General features: G+C 39.5%; 1 protein-coding gene across 9 annotated transcripts in view; it reads left to right on the top strand.

Moving 5' to 3' along the window:
* The first annotated feature begins 2,895 nt into the window (after positions 1 to 2,895).
* The window catches only part of KCNJ15 (potassium inwardly rectifying channel subfamily J member 15), a 44,710-nt gene continuing 41,605 nt past the window's right edge, over positions 2,896 to 6,000 (top strand). For 6 of the 9 annotated variants that reach the window (XR_014710042.1, XR_014710043.1, XR_014710044.1 and 3 more), the window contains exon 1: positions 2,896 to 3,027. The gene's annotated coding sequence lies outside the window, so the exon portion shown is untranslated. The other 3 variants (XR_014710046.1, XR_014710047.1, XM_084617949.1) reach the window with 1 other exon arrangement.

The following is a 6,000-nucleotide window of genomic DNA, read 5'->3' as shown; positions in this document are numbered from 1 at the left end:
CACATCTATCCTCTTTAGGTGGAAGTAGCCTCTTTCTTCCATTGCTTAACCTACCCAGTGACCCTGAAACTTCTAATTAATGCATGTAATTAAAGATTTAAGAATTTTTTTATTTGTTAGGAAATAGAACTTAGAGATGCATTTTGGTCAAGATGTGTTTCTGCACTTGTTTATGATCATAAATTGTAACACAACTTTTGCTAATTCCTATATATATTTACCTAGAAAAAATTGTGCAATGAAATGTGTATCTTTATTTTTATTTCAGAGAGACAGTAAAACATTTTTCTGACATATTTGTGATAGGGAAAAGCTAAAATTCAAATGTTCATTATGACTTTTATTCCCCCTTTGGGATGCATGCAGACACATGTTGAACTGAACCTTGACTAAAACTTTTTTGCAAGTCTGAATCATTTTCTGCCTGGAATTTTTGTTTTCTTCTGTCTCTTCCCTACTTGACTCTCTCCAAAAACAGTGTAAGAGTTGGAAATACCACGAGAAAGTAAATTATTATCATTAGATTTCCTGCCCAAATTTATAGATCCAAAAACTACAGATAAACAACTGAACTTCTGGGATGTTATACTCTTCCCTATCATTGTTCTAAATGTGAGCCATAGCACTGGGGTACAGTAAAAGACATTACATGCAGTGTAAGTGCTTTAAGACAGGGATCTTGTATTGACAATTCTCTGTAAAGGGTCTTGCATGCTATGGGCACTGTGTATAATAAATTACGCAGAAAAAGCTACATTAAGAGAAAGGCATTTGAGTTGCAAAGTCAAGCATGCAAAAGTTGGGAAATGTCAGATTTATATTTACCTGTGGACCCTTAATTCTACCACTTTGTGCACTGAATGAGGCAGGCATCCTGTGGGAGAAATAGTAGTAGCTCATGTAATTAAAGACTGTATCATAGCACATATGTACAAAGGGTCTGAATAAATATTCACAGGCAACTGTACAACAGGCATTTCCTAATTTTCAAGTGCTTAACTTTGCAACCTTAACATAACTTTTTGCAAGTAATTTTCTAGGTTTTTCTAAGAAGGGAAAAGGTAGATATATATCATCATGCATCATTAACAGGGTGTGAACTCTGAACCTTCAGCACTGCAGTACAGACTACTGCACTTGAGATACAAGGCTAACTGCATCAGTTAACAGCAGGAGAAGGCTCTTACCTCAGAGGAAATCTGTTGCTGGTGCATGTTCTGGGTCTAAGGTGTGATTGGTGGGAGAGCTCAGCCACCTCTTTCTCTCTCCTCACTGTCTGGGAGTTGGAGGAATTGCTGCCCCATTTGATATCCACAGAGGGAGGCTAGGATGCTGAAACCATGTGCAAGGGCTGATGAGAGCCCAGTCTGCCTCTCTTTCCACCCCACCCACCATTATACTGGCTTTGGCAGCTACCAGGCTTTCCCAGTGCAGCGTGTGCTGCATTAGTGGCACTGTGGGCCTGACACTTTAGTATATTCACATTGTTATTATGTTAGCAAGCTGCCACCATTTTCCTGAGGAACACAAGTCAGAGCCGGGAAATAGCAATTTTAATCATTCATAGCTCAGCTAACCCTGAATGGAATTTCTCTAGCTCAAGGGTTTTATCCCTGCCCAGTTCCAAAGGCCTGCTGCAAACAAAGGTAAAGTTACAGCATCTCAAAAAAAAGGTCACTGGACTCTTTTTATAATGCAAGGCACTAGACAACCTAAATACAGGGGTAGCTACCAGCTCCGTCTCTCATAATAATTAATAAAGGGACACTCCGTGCCACATGTCTAAGAATTGGGGGAGGAGTGTATGTGTGAGTGGTGTGAAGTTTGTTTGTCTTCGACAAAGAGATAAAATCACATCTTACTTATGTCCTTCTAAATTTAAAACAGCTGTTGCCTGCTGGAACTGCCTAAATGCCTACATACTTAACCACATGAAGGCAGAATTCCAGGCCTCTAGTTTCCTATGGTTGCATATCGATGACATGATTGTTTGTTTACCAACGCCACTGTGGAAAAAAGAGCTTTCGTTTCTGTTAGTGTGTTTTCTTTGAAGTGAGATGGTTGTGATTTTGTTAGTAAAAACCCATACTTAAAACACCTCTTGCACCTCAACACTAAAGGGGGCAAGATCAATCTAGCATCAAGTGCTCCCTCAGAAGTCTCTATGGTTGCTTGTCTCTATGATCTGTTGCATTGGACTGGCTTGCTGTGACATAATTCCGTGAAGCCATGCATCTGGGAGGATGTATGTCAGAGAACAATATCCCAGAGCCAGCAGATCAGTGTTTCCAGTGCTGTAATGTCTTCCCTTGCATTTCTGCTTTTGGGATTTACTTCTGGGAATCCCATCAAACAAGAAAGTAGCACCTAAGGCACTTCAGAAGGGTTATGTATGGCAAAACACCTACACCACTCACTCTTCACATTCAGAAGCATCCAAATTTTCCCCAAATCAAATCTCTACCACCTTGCTTTATTTTCTGCATCTGGTAAATAACAGAAGAAATGGCCCACAGGAAAGCTCAGAATAAGTCATCAAAAAGAAATATTGTTGTGGCTAACCAGCTTGGAAACATTAGTGTTCAGGGATTTCAGCTATGACCATGATTGTTATGGTTCAGTGTGCTAAAATAGTCCTGGTATAAATTCATTTCAGATGGGTTTCAGTCTCCTTTTTGCCAGAAGGAAGGGGATCATCAATAATGTTGACTTTTTTTTTTTTTTGGGTCTCTTCTTTTTTTTTTTTTTTTTTTTCACATGTGCAAAGCTTATTTGTTTCGGCAAGAAGGCCTTTGAGGGACTTTGCTCAGTGTGGCTAAAGTTTCTTCAAAGATTAACTGACATTCTTTAAAAGTACATCAGTTTCCTTTTAAGCAGGTATTTGCTTACCACGTAACTGGGTTGTTGAGTGCTATTGTAGTTATAAAGTTTGCTGGGCTCAACTCTAGATTTCCTTAAGACATACTGCTGACATCACCGAATCTCCTCTCAGATTCCTTTCCCTCTCTCTCCGGTTTCCTCCTTCAGGTAATTCCAACTCAGACTCTTACCAACTTGTTTTTGACTGACAGTGAATTAAGGAAGACTTTTTAGGGGAATAGAGGAGGAGTGTTTAAAACATACATATGTGCTGTACCTAAAGGAGACTCATTCTTTTATAAAGAGTTGTTTGACCTGTCATGACAATAACATCTAGTAAGGAATCTGAACATTGATCTTTCACAGGTAAGAAGAAGTCATCGGTTTAAAAAAAAAAATGCATATGTGCTTAAGAGAGGTTTGAAAACGTTGTGTTTCAAGTAAAGCTTAATGAGTCCATTCTTGTCCTATTTTAACTATTTTAATAATGTATTGTTCCAGAAACTATCTGCAAGAGAAAATCTGCTTATTAGATCATGTCTGCATGTGAAAAATAGAACTACAAAGCAGTTTAGTGATGGTGCAGCAAAAGCTGTTATGTTTTATTCTTCCTATTGATACAATATTCCAAACATTATGTTTAAAGTGGGGGGTAGTATTTTGGTCTCTTAGGGGATAATACAAGAGTTATCTTTGGAAGACTTTTCCTGTTATGGTGTTTTGCTGAAGACATTTTTAATGATTTTTGTTCTGTTAAAAATCTGCTTTTGTTAATTTTCAGTCAGTTATTTCTCCTTTTCCAGTGGGGAAATCAGTTTTTGTTTCCACAGTGGGAAACTAGACCGAAACATTTAAAAACCTTTGGTGCATATCTGAATAAGGGTTTGTAAGTGTTCTGTGGTAGGTATAGGAATGTAAACAATTCTGACTTGGAGAGCACGATGCACTTTCCCCCAGCTCCTGGATGGTGTCTTTATATTTCTTCCTTAAGTGTATAACGAGTATGACTTACTGTCAACAATCAGAATCTCCCATCTGAGTTGCAAATTCCCCATTACTTCTGTTTAGCTTAGTTGTACCTTCCCACTATTATTTTTCCTGTAGAATTTCTGCTTTGAACATATTTGTAGTTAAATTATTTTTCCCATGTCATGTAGGGTGTGAAAATGCAACAAAACTAGCTTTTCTACATGAACAATGGAGAGTTATATGATCTTTATAACTAACATTGTTTCTCCACTTCACTTTGCTTATATGTATAGGCATTTCTAGAGGCCTCTTCATCTTAGTGTCCGAGTGCCCACCTTAAACCTCAACTTTTTTTGTTTTTTAATTCTGATTTGATATCATCACTCACAATTTCTTCTTTCAAAGCAGGGAGGCAGCAGGGGCATTTTCAAAACAGAGAGCTGCTACAGAAACGGCTTTATTTTTCTCTGTTGTAAAATGTTGCTCTGGGCTCTCTGCACTCTCTGGTAACCAGCTTATGTGGGGAAGAAAGGCTCAAAACATGACTTAGTGCAGTTGGTCGTACATTACAAACTGGCATCACTTTTGCAAACTGGAGCATTGAGGAGACCAAAACTTCCAAAAGAATTCCATGTGGGTAAATTAGGCATGGACTAGAGACAAAAAATGCAACAGATGACTTGGGCTTCACTCTTTTAACATTTCAGTCCCGTTACTTTTGATAGCCTTTCAAGTAAAAACAAATAGTGCTTTTTACCTCCGTTGCTCATGCAAAGGAGAAAAACAACCACGTCATCCGCTCGCAATACTGATTGGAGCTGAAATTCGGGTTTGCACAGATTTTACAAAAAGTGCTCTGACCCCTGTTTTTTTTCCTGACACATACAAGTAGCAGAGACCAGCTGTATTTTTTGGGTACAGGTAGAGACCAAAAAACTAAACTTAATCGTTTTGCACACTGAACCTCAGGACATTTTGAAATAAACTTGGATTCTTTTAGCTTGTGGAAAAACTGGAGTGAATTGTGGGTTGATGGGTTTGTATTTATTTTGTCGGGAGGTCGCGGTCAGGCAATCTTTATCTTATTGCCTGTAAAAATATACATGTAATTAGGGAAAACGTTGACTGGACCCTCAAACAGTTAAATTCAAAATCTCTAATCTGAGTTGAATCCATTAAATGTCAAGTATTTGAAAGCTGCCTTCCTGCTGTGATGTCCCTAACTCACTGGCGTGAAAGAGCATTCATGAGTTACTTGAATGAGTTACTACAGACTCCAGGATCACCTCAGAACTCTGTATATCTGTGCTACTAATATGTTAAAAGGCTTGGAGCTAAGACAAGAGTGTGCACTATCGGAGTAAATGGCACAGTTGAAAAAGACAGCACTCTTATAACTGTTGCATATGAGTTTAAAGTGAAAGGCCAAATGATTCTCTCGGTATCTAGACATGCATAGGATTCAATGCAACGCATACCAGCCCAAACCAGCTGATAAATTCTTCATATGGGAGGGGGAAGGAATATCAGCAGCATTGTTCCTTGCCCAGGAACATGTGAAAGTCCATTGCATGGACAGCACATATTTTGAGGCTCACTAAGTTGGAAGACATAGCCAGGTGGAAAGGGAGCAAAACTAGAAAGGGTGGCTCTGTGTATCATAATTCCCCTAGTGGCCAATGGAAACTCTTGTGCAATTGCAGGGTCAGAGTTAGTTTCTGAAAAACTCAGCTCCGCTCATATTTGCCCACTTCAGGGAGTGTAGTTATGGTCCAGGGTGAAATCCTGACTCCAGGAAATCAGTGGCAAAACTCCCACTGATTTCAGTGAGACCATGATTACACCTCAGGTATAGAGTGGAGCAATGCTGGGGCCAAGGAATACCATGAAGGGGCAGGTGCTCCATTCAGACTTACTGAGTTCTGCAAGATGATCACCTGAGATGTTCCAGGGTCCACTAGGCTGAGTGATGAGGTAAAGCCCATCCTCCCACCTGCGTGAAACTATGGAAATTCTGTGATTGTAAAGTCACCAAGCCCTGGTTTACACTACGGGGTTAGGTTGAATTTAGCCGTGTTAGGTCGATTTTAAAATGAATGTGTCTACACAGCCAACCCCGTTCCATCAACCTAAAGGGCTCTTAAAATCGACTTCTATACTCGTCCCCAGCGA

The sequence above is a fragment of the Lepidochelys olivacea genome, assembly GCF_965140295.1.
Source record: "Lepidochelys olivacea isolate rLepOli2 genome assembly, chromosome: 1".
Classification (NCBI taxonomy): Eukaryota; Metazoa; Chordata; order Testudines; family Cheloniidae; genus Lepidochelys; species Lepidochelys olivacea.
This window is presented reverse-complemented; position numbering and strand designations above follow the sequence as displayed.